General features: G+C 35.2%; 1 long non-coding RNA gene and 1 pseudogene across 3 annotated transcripts; one reads left to right on the top strand and one right to left on the bottom strand.

The window, feature by feature from the left end:
* Window positions 1–354: 354 nt before the first annotated feature.
* LOC112803669 (kunitz-type trypsin inhibitor-like 1 protein) lies at window positions 355–11762 on the bottom strand (annotated as a pseudogene).
* A 3392-nt stretch (window positions 11763–15154) lies between these two features.
* Window positions 15155–19028, top strand: LOC112801780 (uncharacterized). Of its 3 annotated transcripts, none has more exons than XR_003202102.3 (9): window positions 15155–15719; window positions 16261–16394; window positions 16499–16544; window positions 16624–16690; window positions 16926–17106; window positions 17380–17498; window positions 17652–17732; window positions 18098–18264; window positions 18659–19028. It is a non-coding gene; the product is annotated as an uncharacterized lncRNA (long non-coding RNA). The 3 variants fall into 3 exon arrangements; XR_011882223.1 differs by having other exon boundaries at window positions 15160–15719; window positions 16502–16544; XR_011882224.1 differs by lacking the exon at window positions 16624–16690.
* The last annotated feature ends 1514 nt before the right edge of the window (window positions 19029–20542 follow it).

The raw sequence follows: 20542 nt of genomic DNA, 5'->3' as shown, positions 1-20542 counted from the left end.
GAATTACATTCAAATCAAATTCGAATCATATTGATTCGAATTATATAATAACTCGTCCGGGTTGATTCACGTATTGAATTTTCATTTGGCTGAATTAGGTAATTTTGAGCTCTCCTTGGCTCATTTGGGTTTTTTACCCTATATATAATTAAGGAAAAGTCTAAAGACCAACAAATTTGTTAAATTCTAGCCAGCATGTAATTAGTAAACTAAAAATGAGTAATCTACACCATCGGATGAAATCTCATATCATTAAAAACATCATTGATGATTATTTATTGGTTACAAATCATAAAAGTTAACGACCCTGGCACTTAAATACATGACTAATGGACATTATATATTTCATTGAAACTATATGGTGGCATCATCAACATTGGTGGCATCTACAAACACAATTTGAAAAGGATCATTATTATTAGTCAAAACCAAACGCCTTCCATCTTCATCATCGTATCTTCCAACATCAGAGCAAGTAGCACCACTTATATTGGGACAAAACACAAGCTTGTAACTCAAATCATCATGTCTCTCAATGATAAACCTACCATTGATCAATTTCTTGCCCTCATGATCCCCAACACCAACAATACCAATCCAATCTCTTGGGAATTCGCCATCTCCGGCAACCACTGGTGGACGAAATTGTGATCACTTGTTCTTTTGTTTATAAAGGATGTATACTCTGAGGGCATTGTTTATTTCCTTCACAATCTCGTTCAACTAACCAGCAAGTGTACTGGGTCGTCCAAGTAATAAACCTTACGTGAGTAAGGGTCGAATCCACAGAGATTGTTGGTATGAAGCAAGCTATGGTCACCTTGCAAATCTCAGTTAGGCAGATTAAAAATGGTTTATAGGTTTTCGAATAATTAATAATAAAAAGAAGAAATAATAAAAAGGATAGAACACTTATGCAGATTCATTGGTAGGAATTTCAGATAAGCGGATGGAGATGCTGTAGAGCTCTTGGACGCCTGTTCTCCTACTCCTTCTACTCAGTCCTTCTTACTCCTTTCCATGGCAAGCTTTGTATAGGGGTTCACCATCAACTGTGGCTACTTTCATTCCTCACGGGGAAATAACCTGTGCGGCTGTCACTCGCACAGCTAACCAGTCTGGAGGCATCACCCATGGCTGATGGCTACATCCCATCCTCGCAGTGAAAACTATGCTAACGCACTCTGTCACAGTACGGCTAATCACCGGTTGGTTCCCGCTCCTACTGGAATAGAATCCCTCTTTTGCGTCTGTCACCAACGCCCAGCAGGTTAAAGTTTGAAGCACGTCACGGTCATTCATTACCAGAATCCTACTCGGAACACCACAGACAAGGTTGGACTTTCCGGATTCCCAGGATCCTACTCGGAATACCACAGACAAGGTGAGACTTTCCGGACCCTCATAAATGCCGCCAACTATCTAACTTATACCACGAAGATTCTGTTAGGGAATCTAAGAGATACACATTCAAGCTCTGTTGCATGTAGAACGGACATGGTTGTCAATCACGCGCATTCATAAGTGAGAATGGTAATGAGGGTAATCTGACTCATCACATTCATCATGTTCTTGGGTACGAATGAATATCTTGGAATAAGAATAAGAGAGATTTGAATAAAAGAAGATAGAATTTCATTAATACTTGAGGTACAGCAGAGCTCCACACCCTTAATCTATGGTGTGCAGAAACTCCACCGTTGAAAATACATAAGCAAAAAGTTCAGGCATGGCCGAATGGCCAGCCCCTCTAAACGTGATCAATGATCCCCTAAGATGAAGAATAAAACAAAACTGAGATCAAAGATGAACGTGGTCAAAAGACTACTAATACAATAGTTAAATGTTCTATTTATAATAAACTAGCTCCTAGGGTTTACATGAGTAAGTAATTGATGCATAAATCCACTTCCGGAGCCCACTTGGTGTGTGCTTGGGCTGAGCTTGATGAATTCACGAGCTGAGGCTTCTCTTGGAGTTAAACTTTGAGTTATGACGTGTTTTGGGCGTTTAACTCCGGATCATGACGTTTTTCTGGCGTTTAACTCCAGACAGCAGCATGAACTTGGCGTTTAACGCCAAGTTACGTCGTCATTCTTCGAATAAAGTATGGACTATTATATATTGCTGGAAAGCCCTGGATGTCTACTTTCCAACGCCGTTGAGAGCGCGCCAATTGGAGTTTTGTAGCTCCAGAAAATCCATTTCGAGTGCAGGGAGGTCAGATTCCAACAGCATCAGCAGTCCTTTTGTCAGCCTTCTTCAGAGTTTTGCTCAAATCCCTCAATTTCAGTCAGAATTTACCTGAAATCACAGAAAAACACACAAACTCATAGTAAAGTCCAGAAATGTGAATTTAACATAAAAACTAATGAAAACATCCCTAAAAGTAGCTTAAACTTACTAAAAACTATATGAAAACAATGCCAAAAAGCGTATAAATTATCCGCTCATCACAACACCAAACTTAAATTGTTGCTTGTCCCCAAGCAACTGAAAATCAATTAGGATAAAAAGAAGAGAATATACTATAAATTCTAGAATATCAATGAATATTAATTTAATTAGATGAGCGGGACTTGTAGCTTTTAGCTTCTGAATAGTTTTGGCATCTCACTTTTTCCTTTGTAGTTCAGAGTGATTGGCGTCTCTAGGAACTTAGAATTTCAGATAGTGTTATTGACTTTCCTAGTTAAGCATGTTGATTCTTGAACACAGCTTCTTATGAGTCTTGGCTGTGGCCCTAAGCACTTTGTCTTCCAGTATTACCACCGGATACACAAATGCCACAGACACATAACTGGGTGAACCTTTTCAGATTGTGACTCAGCTTTGCTAGAGTCCCCAGTTAGTGGTGTCCAGAGCTCTTAAGCACACTCTTTTTTGCTTTGGATCACGACTTTAACCACTCAGTCTCAAGCTTTTCACTTGGACCTTCATGACACAAGCACATGGTTAGGGACAGCTTGATTTAGCCGCTTAGGCCTGGATTTAATTTCCTTGGGCCCTCCTATCCATTGATGCTCAAAGCCTTGGATCCTTTTTACCCTTGCCTTTTGGTTTTAAGGGCTATTGGCTTTTTCTACTGCTCCTTCTTTTTCTTTCTATTTTTTTCTCAATTTTTCGCCATTTTTTTTTCACAAGCTTTTGCTTTTTCACTGCTTTTTCTTGCTTCAAGAATCAATTCATGAATTTTTCAGTTCATCAATAACATTTCTCTTTGTTCATCATTCTTTCAAGAGCCAACAATTTTAACACTCATAAACAACAAGATCAAAAATATGCACTGTTCAAGCATTCATTCAGAAAACAAAAATTATTGCCACCACATCAATATAATTAAATTAAATTCACTAATAATTTCGAAAATTATGTACTTCTTGTTCTTTTGAATTAAAACATTTTTCTTTTAAGAGAGGTGAAGGACTAATGGATTTTATTCATAGCTTTAAGGCATGGTTACACACTAATGATCATGAAGTAGAAACATAAAAACATAGCCAAACATAATACTTAAAAACCGAAAACAGAAAGAAAATAAAGAACAAGGAATGAATCCACCTCTAGTGGCGTCTTCTTCTTGAAGGACCAATGATGTTCTTCAACTCTTCTATGTCCCTTCCTTGCCTTTGTTGCTCTTCCCTCATGGCTCTTTGATCTTCTCTTATTTCTTGAAGAGTGAGGGCGTGTTCATGGTGTTCCACCCTTAGTTGTTCCACGTTTTGGCTCAAGTCTTCTAAGGAGGTACTGAGTTGCTCCCAATAGTTGTTAGGAGGAAAGTGCATTCCATGAGGCATTTGTTGATGAACTTCCTCATGTTCTCCTTGGGGGCCGTGAGGAACTTCCCTTGTTTGCTCCATCCTTTTCTTGGTGATGGGCTTGTCTTCTTCAATGGAGACATCTCCATCTATGATAACTCCAGCTGAGTAGCATAAATGGCATATGAGGTGGGGGAAGGCTAGCCGTGCCATGTATGAAGGCTTGTCAGCTATTTTGTAGAGTTCATTGGCTATGACTTCATGAACCTCTACTTCCTCTCCAATCATGATGCTATGAATCATGATGGCCCGATCCACAGTAACTTCAGATCGGTTGCTTGTAGGGATGATGGATCTTTGGATGAACTCCAGCCATCCTCTAGCTACAGGCTTGAGGTCCAGTCTTCTTAGTTGGACTGGTTTGCCTTTGGAGTCTACTCTCCATTGGGCGCCTTCCACACAAATGTCCATTAGGACTTGGTCCAACCTTTGATTGAAGTTGACCCTCCTTGTGTAGGGGTGTTCATCACCTTGCATCATGGGTAGATGAAACGCCAACCTCACATTTTCCGGACTGAAATCTAAGTATTTCCCCCGAACCATTGTGAGATAGTTCTTTGGATTCGGGTTCATACTTTGATCATGGTTCCTTGTGATCCATGCATTAGCATAGAACTCTTGAACCATCAGTAATCCGACTTGTTGCATGGGGTTGGTTATGACTTCCCACCCTCTTCTTTGGATCTCATGTCGGATTTCCGGATACTCATTCTTTTTGAGCTTGAAGGGGACCTCAGGGATCACCTTCTTCTTTGCCACAACATCATAGAAGTGGTCTTGGTGGCTCTTGGAGATGAATCTCTCCTTCTCCCATGACTCGGAAGTGGAAGCTTTTGCCTTCCCTTTTCCTTTTCTTGAGGAAACTCCGGTCTTGGGTGCCATTGATAGTGAATGAAAAATAAAAAGCTTAGGCTTTTTACCACACCAAACTTAAAATTTGCTCGTCCTCGAGCAAAAAGAAAAGAAGAGTAGAAGAAGAAGAAGAAAATTTGAGTAGAGAGGGAGAAGAGTGGGTTCGGCTATATGAGAGAAGAATGGGTAGTGTTGTGTGAAAATGAAGAAGAAAGGAGAGGTATTTATAGGGAGGGGGGAGGGTTAGGATTCGGCCATTTTGGGTGGGAAAGGGTGGGAAATTGAATTTGAATGTAATGGAGGTTGGTGGGGTTTATGGGGAAGAGGAGGTTGATGTGAATGGTGCATGGGGTAATTGGGAAGAGAAATTGATGTGATTGGTGAAGGTTTTTTTTTTTGGGAAGGGTGACATTGAAAATGAGATTTGGATTAGGAGAGTGTGAATAGGATTAAAAGAAAAGGTAGGTGGGGATCCTGTGGGGTCCACAGATCCTGAGGTGGGAATCCTGTGGGGTCCACAGGTCCTGAGGTGAAAAGAAATACCATTCCTTCCCCCTATAGGCATGTAAATTGCCTTCATGCACCATTCTGGCGTTCAAACGCCCATTGGTGCATGTTCTGGGCGTTAAACGCCCATGTGATGCTTGTTTCTGGTGTTGAACGCCAGTTTCAAGCTTGTTTCTGGCGTTCAGCGCCAGATTGCCCTCTGTGTGCGCATCCTGGCGTTAAACGCCAGGATGTAGCTTGTTTTGGGCGTTCAGCGCCAGAAAGATGCTCTGTTCTGGCGTTGAACGCCAGCCAGATGCATCTTCTGGGCGTTGAACGCCAGCCCGTGCGTCCTCCAGGGTGAAAAATTTTTTTCTTCTGTTTTTGACTCTGTTCTTAATTTTTTGATTTTTTTTTCATGACTCCTCATGATCATGTACCTAATTCAACACAAAAATAACACCAAAACAAAATAAAATAAAATTAGATAAATAAAATTGGGTTGCCTCCCAACAAGTGCTTCTTTAATGTCAATAGCTTGACAGTGGCTCTCATGGAGCCACAGAGCAATCAAGTCAATGTTGTCTAGTCCCAACACCAAACTTAGAGTTTGGATATGGGGTTTGAACACCAAACTTAGAGTTTGGTTGTGGCTTCACAACACCAAACTTAGAGTCTGACTGTGTGGGCTCTTCTTGACCTTGAACTGAGAGAAGCTCTTCATGCTTACTCTCTTTTGTCACAGAGGGATGGCCATGTGCTTGAAACACAAGATATTCTCCATTCAATTGAAGGACTACTCTCCTCTGTTGACATCTATCACAGCTCCTGCTGTGGCTAGGAAAGGTCTTCCTAGGATGATGCATTCATCATCTTCCTTCCTAGTATTTAGGATTATGAAATCAGTAGGGATGTAAAGGCCTTCAACCTTTACTAGCACGTCCTCTACTATCCCATGAGCTTCTCTCATGGACTTGTCTGCCAATTGTAATGAGAACAAGGCAGGTTGTACCTCAATGATCCCTAGCTTCTCCATTACAGAGAGTGGCATAAGGTTTATTCCTGATCCAAGATCACATAGAGCTTTCTCAAAGCTCATGGTGCCAATGGTGCAAGGTATTAAGAACTTGCCAGGATCTTGTTTCTTTTGAGGTAGAGTTTCCTGAATCCAAGTCTCTAATTCACTAATGAGCAAGGGAGGTTCACTTTCCCAAGTCTCATTACCAAACAGCTTGGCATTTAGCTTCATGATAGCTCCTAAGTATTGAGCAACTTGCTCTCCAGTCACATCTTCATCCTCTTCAGAGGATGAATAATAGTCAGAGCTCATGAATGGCAGAAGGAGATTTAGTGGAATCTCTATGGTCTCTGTGTGAGCCTCAGATTCCTCAGGATCCTTATTAGAAAACTCCTTCTTGCTTGGAGGACGTCCCAGGAGGTCTTCCTCACTGGGATTTTCGTCCTCCTCCTCCTTTGTGCATTCGGCCATGTTGACTAAGTCAATGGCTTTGCACTCTCCTTTTGGATTTTCTTCTGTATTGCTTGGGAGAGTACTGGGAGGAGTTTCAATAACTTTCTTACTCAGCTGGCCTACTTGTGCCTCCAAATTCCTAATGGAGGATCTTGTTTCATTCATGAAACTGAAAGTGGCCTTTGACAGATCAGAGACTATATTGGCTAAATTAGAATTATTTTGTTCAGCATTCTCTGTCTGTTGCTGAGAAGATGATGGATATGGCTTACTATTACTCAGCCTATTGCGTCCACCATTGTTAAAACCTTGTTGAGGTTTTTGTTGATCCTTCCATGAGAAATTTGGATGATTTCTCCATGATGAGTTATAGGTGTTTCCATAAGGTTCACCCTAGTAATTAACCTCTGCCATGGCAGGGTTCTCAGGATCATAAGCTTCTTCAGAAGCTACCTCTCTAGTACTGTTGGATGCATGTTGCAATCCATTCAGATTTTGAGAGATCATGTTGACCTGTTGAGTCAACACTTTGTTCTGAGCCAGTATGGCATTCAGAGCATCAATTTTCAAGAACTCCTTTCTTCTGAGGGACCCCATTATTCACGGAATTCCTCTCAGAGGTGTACATGAACTGGTTGTTTGCAACCATGTCAATGAGTTCTTGAGCCTCTTCAGGCGTTTTCTTCAGGTGGATAGATCCACCTGCAGAATGGTCCAGTGACATTTTCGAAAATTCAGAGAGACCATAATAGAATATATCTAATAGGGTCCATTCTGAGAACATGTCAGATGGACATCTCTTGGTCAGCTGCTTGTATCTTTCCCAAGCTTCATAGAGGGATTCACCATCTTTTTGTTTGAAGGTTTGAACATCCACTCTCAGCTTGCTCAGCTTTTGAGGAGGAAAGAATTTATCCAAGAAGGCAGTGTCCAGCTTATCCCAAGAGTCCAGGCTATCCTTAGGTTGTGAATCCAACCATATTCTAGCTCTGTCTCTTACAGCAAAAGGGAAAAGCATGAGTCTGTAGACTTCAGGATTAACTCCATTCGTCTTTACAGTATCACAGACCTGCAAGAACTCAGTTAAGAACTGATAAGGATCTTCAGATGGAAGTCCATAAAACTTGCAGTTTTGTTGCATTAATGCAACTAGTTGAGGCTTAAGCTCAAAGTTATTGGCTCCAATGGCAGGAATGGAGATGCTTCTTCCATCAAACTTGGATGTTGGCTTTGTGAAGTCACCAAGCATTCTCCTTGCATTATTATTATTATTTTCGGCTGCCATGTTTTTTTCTTGTTCGAAAATTTTTGAAAGGTTATTTCTGGATTGTTGTAATTTAGCTTCTCTTAATTTTCTCTTCAGAGTCCTTTCAGGTTCTGGATCAGCTTCAACAAGAGTGCCTTTATCCTTGTTCCTGCTCATAAGAAAGAGAAGAAAACAAGAAAAGAAAAAGGAATCCTCTATGTCTTAGTATAGAGATTCCTTTATGTTAGTAGAAGAAGAAAGGGGTAGAAGAAAGAAGAAGAGGGTTCGGATTTGTGGATGAAGAGAGGTGAAGAGAAGTGTTAGTGATTAATTAATTAAATAGAAGAAGAAAAGAGAAGAGAATTTTCGAAAATAATTTTTGAAAAAGAAGTTAGTAATTTTCGAAAATTAAATATGAAATATAATTAAAAATAAAATTTAAAACACAAAGAATTTTTGAAAAAGAGAGGGAGAATTTTCGAAAATTAGAGAGAGATAGGTAGTTAGGTAGTTTTGAAAAAGATAAGAAATAAACAAAAAGTTAGTTAGTTGATTGAAAAAGATTTGAAATCAAAATTTTAAAAAGATAAGAAGATAAGAAGTTAGATAAGATATTTTGAAATCAAATTTTGAAAAAGATAAAATTTTGAAAAAGATAAGATAAAAGATAAAAAGATATTTTTGAAAAAGATATTTTGAAAAAGATTTAATTTTAAAATTACTTAACTAACAAGAAACTACAAGATAAGATTCTAGAACTTAAAGATTGAACCTTTCTTAACAAGAAAGTAACAAACTCCAAATTTTTGAACCAATCACATTAATTGTTAGCTAATTTTCGAAAATTGGATAAAAAGATAAGAAAAAGATTTTGAAAATATTTTGAAAAATAATTTTGAAATTTTTGAAAATTATAAAAAAAATGAAAAAGATATGATTTTTGAAAAAGATTTTGAAGAGATAAGATTTTTAAAATTGAAATTTTGACTTGACTTGTAAGAAACAACTAATTTTAAAAATTTTTGACCAAGTCAACCCAAAATTTCGAAATTTTGGAGGGAAATAAGGAAAAGATATTTTTTGATTTTTGAATTTTAAAGAAAAACACAAAAATGACCCAAAACATGAAAATTTTGGATCAAGACACAAGATGCATGCAAGAATGCTATGAATGTCAAGATGAACACCAAGAACACTTTGAAGATCATGATGAACATCAAGAACATAATTTTGAAAAATTTTGATGCAAAGAAAACATGCAAGACACCAAACTTAGAAATTTTTAGTGCATGGAAAATATGAATGCAAAAATGCACATGAAAAACAACAAAAGACACCAAACAAGAAATCATCAAGATCAAACAAGAAGACTTGTCAAGAACAACTTGAAGATCATGAAGAACACTATGAATGCATGAGATTTTCGAAAAATGCAAGAAAAATTTTAAAAGCATGCAATTGACACCAAACTTAAAAATTAACACAAGATTCAAACAAGAAACACAAAATATTTTTGATTTTTATGATTTTCTAATTTTTTTGTATTTTTATTGATTTTTCTTCGAAAATAAAGTTTAGAAAAACGAAAAATAAAAGAAAATTTTTTGAAAAAGATTTTTGAAAAGAAAATTACCTAATCTGAACAACAAGATGAACCGTCAGTTGTCCATACTCGAACAATCCCCGGCAGCGGCGCCAAAAACTTGGTGGACGAAATTGTGATCACTTGTTCTTTTGTTTATAAAGGATGTATACTCTGAGGGCATTGTTTATTTCCTTCACAATCTCGTTCAACTAACCAGCAAGTGTACTGGGTCATCCAAGTAATAAACCTTACGTGAGTAAGGGTCGAATCCACAGAGATTGTTGGTATGAAGCAAGCTATGGTCACCTTGCAAATCTCAGTTAGGCAGATTAAAAATGGTTTATGGGTTTTCGAATAATTAATAATAAAAAGAAGAAATAATAAAAAGGATAGAACACTTATGCAGATTCATTGGTAGGAATTTCAGATAAGCGGATGGAGATGCTGTAGAGCTCTTGGACGCCTGTTCTCCTACTCCTTCTACTCAGTCCTTCTTACTCCTTTCCATGGCAAGCTTTGTATAGGGGTTCACCATCAACTGTGGCTACTTTCATTCCTCACGGGGAAATAACCTGTGCGGCTGTCACTCGCACAGCTAACCAGTCTGGAGGCATCACCCATGGCTGATGGCTACATCCCATCCTCGCAGTGAAAACTATGCTAACGCACTCTGTCACAGTACGGCTAATCACCGGTTGGTTCCCGCTCCTACTGGAATAGAATCCCTCTTTTGCGTCTGTCACCAACGCCCAGCAGGTTAAAGTTTGAAGCACGTCACGGTCATTCATTACCAGAATCCTACTCGGAACACCACAGACAAGGTTGGACTTTCCGGATTCCCAGGATCCTACTCGGAATACCACAGACAAGGTGAGACTTTCCGGACCCTCATAAATGCCGCCAACTATCTAACTTATACCACGAAGATTCTGTTAGGGAATCTAAGAGATACACATTCAAGCTCTGTTGCATGTAGAACGGACATGGTTGTCAATCACGCGCATTCATAAGTGAGAATGGTAATGAGGGTAATCTGACTCATCACATTCATCATGTTCTTGGGTACGAATGAATATCTTGGAATAAGAATAAGAGAGATTTGAATAAAAGAAGATAGAATTTCATTAATACTTGAGGTACAGCAGAGCTCCACACCCTTAATCTATGGTGTGCAGAAACTCCACCGTTGAAAATACATAAGCAAAAAGTTCAGGCATGGCCGAATGGCCAGCCCCTCTAAACGTGATCAATGATCCCCTAAGATGAAGAATAAAACAAAACTGAGATCAAAGATGAACGTGGTCAAAAGACTACTAATACAATAGTTAAATGTTCTATTTATAATAAACTAGCTCCTAGGGTTTACATGAGTAAGTAATTGATGCATAAATCCACTTCCGGGGCCCACTTGGTGTGTGCTTGGGCTGAGCTTGATGAATTCACGAGCTGAGGCTTCTCTTGGAGTTAAACTTTGAGTTATGACGTGTTTTGGGCGTTTAACTCCGGATCATGACGTTTTTCTGGCGTTTAACTCCAGACAGCAGCATGAACTTGGCGTTTAACGCCAAGTTACGTCGTCATTCTTCGAATAAAGTATGGACTATTATATATTGCTGGAAAGCCCTGGATGTCTACTTTCCAACGCCATTGAGAGCGCGCCAATTGGAGTTTTGTAGCTCCAGAAAATCCATTTCGAGTGCAGGGAGGTCAGATTCCAACAGCATCAGCAGTCCTTTTGTCAGCCTTCTTCAGAGTTTTGCTCAAATCCCTCAATTTCAGTCAGAATTTACCTGAAATCACAGAAAAACACACAAACTCATAGTAAAGTCCAGAAATGTGAATTTAACATAAAAACTAATGAAAACATCCCTAAAAGTAGCTTAAACTTACTAAAAACTATATGAAAACAATGCCAAAAAGCGTATAAATTATCCGCTCATCAACCACCAACCACTTTGAAGATTCCGCACACTCGGGCCTCTCTTCAAATGATATGTCTAGTGACGTGGTGTCTGTGAAGATGGTACCAGGATCGTAAATTCCACAGACATGCCATTTATAACTTCAGAATAATCTTGCAAGACAGTGACTGGACACGTTAAGTTTCCGGTCCTTCCAAGCCTAACTCCTCCGCCCGCCGCGCCAAAGATAGCTGGTTTGATAGATATAGAGACTTTGCCCTGGGAAAATAGGGTTTCCATTTGAATCTACCACTTGTTCAACTGCAGCGTAAGAGAAGGATGGTTGAATGTAGGTGATTAGAGCAAAGAGAAAAGAAAGAGTTATGAGTAATGTTGGCTTCATGATTTATATATCAAGAAGAAAGCTTTGTTATATTTATTTGTGTTCATGCACTTAAGGTCTTAACCTCTATTTATAGAGTTACAAGAGTTACATGTTTGAGAGTACCTAGTGCGTGTGAATCTAAAACATCGGATGCATGCATAGAATAATCACACACATTAGATAAAATTTTATACCATTAAAAATATTATTAATGACTATTTAATAACTATAAATCACAAAAGTTACTCGCTCCTAACACTCTTCGTATTGTGACTAATGCAAAAAATTCTAGTACAGAGGATAATTTTGTCTCATTTGTTTTAGCTCATTTAGGATTGAAATAGTATACTTTTAAATTTTGATATAAGACTTGGTTAAAACACTTCTTCATACAAAATTATTATTATTATTATTATTATTATTATTATTATTATTATTATTATTATTATTATTATTATTAGTAGTAGTAGTAGTAGTAGTAGTAGTAGTAGTAGTAGGAGGAGTAGTGGTAGTAGGTATTTCATTTGATATATATTGTGTTTTTATGTAAGAAAATAATACTTGTAATAGAAATACTATATGATGATAAATAGAAAGGGTGATGCTAGGTAACTATAAATAATTATAATATAGAAATGTCACATAAAAATTCTCATTCTCTTGATAAGTAAGTAATATACATTTTTTTATCAAGTATTTTTTTTATCACCTACTATTTTACTATATATTTGGAGTCATTAATGTTCTTTCTAAAATTAATTTCAGTTTCTCCCAAATCAAATCTCTAACATCTCTCAATCACATTATTATCCATTAAAATACAATAATTTTCTGTAAAAATTATAAAAATTAAATTAAAAATTTTAAACAACTTCTACTATACAACTTATATTTTACATATAGACTATTAAAAAATAAAACATAAAATATAAACAAAAATTTAAAAATAAATTTTTAAAAATAATTATTAACTCGTTATATTAAAATCAATAAATAAGCATACATATAAATATTAAATAAAAATATTAAAATAATTGAAATCATGACCTATTAGTGCACATATATATGAGATAATTTGAAAAATACAATAAGACGTATAGTTTAAAATTTGATAATATTAATTATAAAAATTTATTAATCATAGACATCATATAGGTATGGAATTATGAATATTATGAGTACAAATTATGGATGTTATTAACATGAAATAATGGATGTTATGTGTATGAATCTATGAATGTTATGAATAAATTTATCAATTGAATAAATTAATTTAAGAATTTGATATTTTTTTAAATTCAATTATGATAAAATTTAAAAACATCTGTGTTAATTTTATAGTTACTTATACAATAACTAGAAAATGATATGTGTATGGATATAATATCTAATAAACATGAATTTAATTTATAGATGTTAGTTGTATGTAATTATGGATGTTATGTATATAAACATATGAATGTTATGTGTATAAACTTAGTTAGTATAATATAATTATAAATACACATAAAAACACAAAAAAAATTAAAACAGTTTATTATCATACATCATCAAAACTAGTGTAGTTTTTGATATTCTCGAAAATTGATTGACCGGCAATAATCTCGTCACGTGAGTCCATCTGTTGTTCAAATTCTTTAACATTTTTTACCATAGGTACCGTATTAAGGTCGAATTCAAATGTCATACTATTTGTAATGATAAAGATGATTTCTTATAAAATTCCTTGACCTATTCTAATTATGCTTGCAATGGTATTAGAGTTGTGAATTTTGAATGAAAATAATTGAATTAATGGAAACAAAATTATATTAGGGTAGCAGATTTTGTATTTTTTCATTGAATGATGATAAATGACTTAACAAAAATAAAAAATTAATTACAATAAAAAACGATAATGATAATAATAATAAAATAAAAAAGCATGTATGATAATAATCAATTACAATTATTGAATTTTATGTGATATTATCGTATTTTTATTAGACAAAAGAATAAAACAAAAATTAATTATAATGATAAATCATAATTGTTATTAATTATTATTATTATTAATCTTTATATGAACATACCAAAGGAACTATATATGCTATTAGTGTGTCTTAGGACAATTAATGTCTTATAATCATTTTTATTTTATTCTTAAATATAAAAATCAAATTATAAAAGAGAATATTAAGTATTGATTACAAGAATACCTAATAGTAAGGGATATGATATTATAATTAATATTATTAATAAGTGTAGTTGATAAGAATATGATAAATAAAATGATAAAAGAGTGGACTAAAAAATAAAACTGTTATTAAATAATATAAATAAAGTATATTATAAAAAGTGTTAGATAATTATGACTGAAATTTTTTTGTTATCAAACTTTTTTCAAATAAAAAATACCCTAAAATTTCAAAACTCTCTATCTATTTGTTCCAAGTGGGAGCTAGCCGCCCATGAGTTGGCAGAGTATGTTCCGTGCGGTTTTTATATCATTGAAAATAATAAAGGAACTATAAACCCATTGATCGAAAAAAGTGGAACATAAAAAAAAAAAATATATATATATATATAAGTAATATTAGAAAAAAAATTAAAATTACTTTATTTAATTTAAAATATTTATAATTTAATATATATAATATCTAAAATTATATATTTATTATATTTAATATTATGTATTTATTTTAAAAATAATTAATAAATATAAAATAAAATAACTTTAAAATAATTTCAGCTGATTTTTATTATCTTATATATATATATATATATATATAGGACTTATTAGTAAGAATGTTTAATAGGTTCATCTGATCCGTTTAGTTCCACTCGTTTGAGTTCAACTTATTTAAGAAAAGTTTATCGAATTAAATGAGTTAGTATTTTTTTTTTTGTTTAAGTAGATAGTTTTAATAAAAAAATAAAAAATAATTTGTAAACAAAAATATAAAATTTGAATCAAATGTTTTGTCTTTTTAATATCTTATTATTATTAGATTAAGTCTTGGAATATTTTAGTAGAATTTGATATATTTAGGTTGAATTGTTATTGAAAACATTAAAAAATAGAAAAAAGATAGAGAAAATTTTAATCAGGTTAAACAAACCAACTCCTTTAATTATAGGTTAACCAGTTCAAGCTTGTTAAGGTCTCGTTTTCACAAGTCTATTTTTGGAGCAAAATATCCACCTAGCTAGTTCAAGTAGTTAAATAGAAGAGTTCGACGAATTTCACTACAAAAAAACTTGTTTAAAACCGCATTTATATTATGGCGGTTTTAAAAAACTGTCATAATATTTGAGTATTATGGCATTTTATGGTGTTGCCATAATTTATTTGCATAAAATGGCGGTTTTTGGTGATTTCGGCGGTTTTAAGCCGCCGTTAACTAGATCCATGATTTTAAAAAATAAAAGGTTCAAATTTTTTCTCCAACGACAAAATCCCTAAAACTTCACACTAAAATGGCCTAAAACTCTTCTCCAACGATGAAAACCCTAAAACTACGCACCGAAACTAACGCTGCCACCACTGAAACCCAAAAATGATGCTACCACTGTGCTCTGTTCCGGCGACGATCTGCTCCAGCAACAGTCTTCATTCTCAGCGGCGTTCACCCTTGATCGACTAGAAACTCCTCCATCGAGATTGTGTGCTATGAACTGAGACGCTCTCCTTGTTGTCTCCTCTAGTGACGATCTCTCCAGCGACGATCTCCTCTGGCAATGTTCTCCTCCGATGGCGCGTTTTCCTCCGGCGACGCGTTCTCCTCCGGCTACAATATACTCGATTGAGCTACCGTGCCGCGAACTGAAACGATGTCACTATGTGAGAGCAAGGTTGAAACAAAGATCTCTTCCAACGATATTCTCCTCCGGTGACGATCTCCTTTGGTGGTGTTCTCCTCCGACTACAGCCTCCTTCATCGAGCTACTATGCTTCAAGTTTTTCCTTCCGTCGAGATTCTTAGGTTTTACGAGGTAGGGTTTTTAGGTAGGATTTTGGCCAGGGGGTTATTAACTTAGAAATTGGACTTATAATTAGCTTTGATGTTTATCATTTAGTTATATTAACTTATAATTTTGGACTGATTTGATAACAAATCCAAACTAGCTTAACTATATTGATATATGCTCTGTTTCCTATCACTAGTGATTCTGTTTTTCTTGTTTGTGACAATGCGTAATACCTTGAATGTTGTTCAATAAAATTGGTGGTATTATGATTTGATCTCTAGTTACTGGTAGCTCATGTTGATGAATCCTCCTTTCTTTTGTTATATTTTCAATTCAAAGATTAGGATAATAAATTGTGCAAATTGTGTTTCTGTTTTCTTTGGCTGCATGATGATTAATCGTAGCATTTAAATTAGTATTTACAATTTTCTTGTGAGCTTTACATGATGCAATGACATTGTGTTTAAATCCTGGTTGATGTTCATGTTTTTTAGGAGCATTAATTTGATGGATTGTATTGTCATCACTTTTCAAATACTGAAATTTAGCTTTTTAATCTGAGCAGATCAAAGAGGAATGTGATTATCTAATCAGTATGGCAAAGCCACACATGCAAAAATTGAGAGTTGTTGATAGCGAAATTGGAACAAGTAAAGACAGCAAGTTAGAGTTTTCTCCCCCTATCTTTCCTTGTTCACTGTAAGTCTCTCTATCTCTGTAACTGTCAAATGCTCCAAGTCTAATCTACCTATTACATATAAATTACTGCAATTTGTTTTCTTTTCAATGCCTTCTTGTTTCAGAAGAGCTTGAAGATGTTATTTTTGTGAAGCCAAAACAGCAGGGAAAGTGAGTTCTGGAGCTTTAGAAATAACTAATACCCATTATTCACCATTTTCAAGTAACAATTTCCTTATCCATTTTGCAGATACATCATTGTATTTGATCCTTTGGATGGATCCTCAAATATTGAATCCGCTGTTTCTATTGGAACTGTATGAAATTGTCATCTCAAATATAATTGCTGCATTGGAAATAATCACTAAAATTACAATGATACATGTGTTGTTTCTGTTTCTTGTGTTTTGCGATATATATCAACTTCTGCAGATCTCTATCTGAATCTATTTATATATAATTAGAGAGCTAGGAACTTCCTATAAGGAAGACCTCTCATCAAACAACACTGATTACTATTTATTTATTGTTGTTGTGTTTTCTTTTTCTCAGAAACTATTAAAGCTTCTGCTATGGTCCGAGCGATCGCCATTGTCAACCTTAGTACTTTTCAAAAAGGGTAGAATCTGCTATCCAAGTTGGTGCCGCAACAAGAACTAGTCAGAGGCTAGTGTGTTAGTTCAGCATGTAGCAATTGTCTAGTTTCCATGTTGAGAATAGACTCAAGGAAGAGGTATAGAGTATCTGCTGAAATTTGACATGTTTTTATTGTTAGATTTAGTCATAATTTGTACACATAATAGAAGTATAGAAGCAAAATAGTTTTATTCTTCTGTGCTATCTTTGTAATTTTATTCTCTCATTCCCCAAATCATTTACTTCCTCATTGTTTCTAAACCGAGGAAAATAAAAATTCGATATTTGATGCTTCCAAGTTGATGAATTTAGTGTGTGTATCTTGTTCCTGTGTGGGAAAATAAAAATAAAGGTTGATCTTAAATATCAGGCTGCCAAAGAGAAGGCTGTTGAAGAAGAGTGAAGGAAATAGAGGGAGAAGGATCATGAGAAAAGACTATACAATCTCCCTTCCATCAATATTATTTATGGAGAAAAAAAGGGGTTGAGGTAGGTATTTTACTGTTGTAATTTTTTCCTCTTGCATGATTGAACTCTGAAAGTGTAGTCTAGTCTTTCCTAAATATATCTGTCATGGTTGAGAGAGGTATATTGGGTTTGAAATTGCAGCAGAACCATTTGAGAGCCCTCCATTTCCCTTAGCTGCAGAGAGAACAAGAAGAAAAGACCATCTTGATGGCTTCTATCATTCTCTACAGAACAAGAATCTCTTACTTCATTAAGGTTTCTTTAACTGCAAACTCAACTTTTTATTATTGTGCTGTTAATATTAATGTGAAGCATAAAAAAAAGGATGCTTCCTATTTAACATTATAAGATTTTTGTGATCATTAATTTCCTTCCCTTCTCGTCTCTTAATACCCCTACAAGACTAAAGGAAAAATTGGTCCATTATGGGGAAGCATAAATATGCCATACTTGTTAGTTGTTACTTTCATTAGTACGGGAAATGGTTTGAAAATTTGATAAGAGATAGGACACCAATTAGAATCTATATATATGTACATAAGTACATTCATAGCTTTATCATATCATATATAGGCCACCAATTAGATGAATATCAATCTCTTTTCTGATGTTTGATGCAGCGGCCGCTATAAGGATTTTATTAAGGATTTTATTTCAATCTATGAACTCACCTTCACAACTAGGTTGGCAAGCGAGTGGTGATGATCCATGTGGACAATATTGGAAAGGCATAACATGATCAAACAGAATAAATCTTGAAGGTGGTGAAGGACAATCCATATCCCCGGTTTGTACTTATTGATTGTTCTTTAGTACTGATAATTAAAGTTGCATACACTATCAGAATAAATCTTTGAAAAAAAATGAATTTTCGGTTCTGCTTTGTAGTGCTTTAATGATCTCTTCATTTCTTTGTATTGCTATATGGCTGTAATGTAGATGGTGGATGTGAGATTTCCCACCATCTCTTCACCGTATACTCTCCAAAGATTAATTTGCTAATAAAATGATCCCTGAAAGGTTGGTGATTACAAGTTTTACTTCCTGCTTCTAAAATGTAAGTTAAAACTAAGGACTCAAGAAAGTTTAAAATCATACTCATATGACTACTAACTAGCATCTTGTTCTTTTTCTTTTCTCATTAATTTTATTCTGATAACAGAAACTGACATATATTGCAGAAGTTACTACAGATGTACAAATGTGAAGTGTAATGTTCGAAAGCACGTGGAGAGAGCAATAGATGATCCAAGAGCATTTGTCACTACATATGAGGGAAAGCACAATCACGAGATGCCAACCAAGAACATCAACCCAAATATCCCCTCTGAGAGAGATTCACAAGCTTCTCTTAGTAAAGACAAACCATGATTTTAACACGACAATCAAGTTTAACAATAACACACTACTATGATTCAATAGCTACTGTCTTAAAACCTATGAATTTGTATTGTGGAGTCAGTGACATACACCATTGTAATTCTTCAATTGTGGTGTGTTTAACAATATTCTATTAATTTGCATATATACAACTACTTGATGTTTGATTTATGGTTATGCCTTTTTTGGTTATTATGAGATTTTTAAGTGAGTTTCGAAAATATCACTTTAAATTGGTGGTTTCAATCTTATTTTAAAAAGCATAAAATTGTCATCATAATTAAGTACAAACGGTGGTTAGAAACCCTCATTTTAAATGAAGACGATGCTATTATACGTTGGAAAAAACGGCGGTTAAAAACTGCCATTTTAAACGAAAATGATGCCATTTTAAACACACAAGATGCCATTATAACCTGGTAAAAATGGCGGTTATAATGGTAAAAACGGCGGTTAAAAACCGCCATTTTAAACAAAAATGATGCCACAACATCCTGGTAAAAATGGCAGTTATAGCCGCCATTTTAAACAATTCAAAAACCGCCATTTTATACGGAAATAATGGCGGTTCTAAACCGCCATTTTAACCCTAAAAAAACCACCGTATTAACCTCAGGTAATTGTGGTGGTTTTCTGAAAACCGCCGTAATAACCAGAATGGTGCCCAGAATAACGGCGTTTCTTGGAGGCGCCATTTTCGGTAATAATGGTGGTTCTAACCGCCGTAATTACCAAAAATAACCGCCGTTTTAACCCTGTTTTTTTGTAGTGCTTAGCCCATTTGACATCCTACTTATTGGTTCCTATGCATACTTTCACTGTCAAGCTAGCCTAACAAATTAAGGGTTTCTTCTTGTCTTATTATACGAATTAAGAAACGCGCTCTTTTGTTAAGAATGAATATTATTTTTGGTGACTTAAAAGAAAATAAACAAAAGCTAAGAGAGAGAAAAAAACAAGAAACTGCTTAAGAAAGGCAGTTCCGTTGAATATTATTCTCAAATTCTTTCTAAGGCAACGGAAGTTCCACTTGGGGATAAAGGGTCTTCATTGTAGTCTTTGCCATATATTTGCATCTCTCTAGATCAACCGAAGATCAACACGCCATTTCCAAGACATGATATCTCAGATTTTTAACACCAAAGGATCAATAAACTCAGAGCAATCTTGTAAATTATTGACAATAGTAAAAGCCTCCACACAATCTGTCTCACATATAATGTCTCTTTGTCCCGGGTCCCATGCTAAAAGAAAGCCTCTCCAAATAGCAAACAACTCTCCTTGCAAAATGCTACGACTCTCAATTGTTCCCAGATAGTCTCGTTGCCACCTTCCCTTCCAATATCTGCTAACACAAGCAAAACCAACTCAAGCACCACTGCCAGGATAGCTAGCATCACAATTAATCTTAAAGATACCCACTGAGGGGAGAATCCAAGAGTCACTAATAGTTGAGGGGATAGACAGTCGTTGCAACTCAAAAATATTTCGGAGCTCCTTTTCCAAGGACAAAGCCATACCAATCACATTGTCTGTGGTGCAATGCTCGTGATGATGAAAGATCTCGTTGTTCCTCGAACGCCAAATCCACCAGAGACCAGAAAAGAATCTAAAGGAGCATTGTTTGCTATTATGTAAGAACCAACTCATCAAATCCACTGGTTGATCGGAGATCCCTAAAGCTT

The sequence above is a fragment of the Arachis hypogaea genome, chromosome 5 (genome assembly GCF_003086295.3).
Source record: "Arachis hypogaea cultivar Tifrunner chromosome 5, arahy.Tifrunner.gnm2.J5K5, whole genome shotgun sequence".
Lineage (NCBI taxonomy): Eukaryota > Viridiplantae > Streptophyta > Magnoliopsida > Fabales > Fabaceae > Arachis > Arachis hypogaea.
The sequence above is the reverse complement of the archived record's forward strand: the minus strand, read 5'-3'. Positions and strand labels throughout refer to the sequence as shown.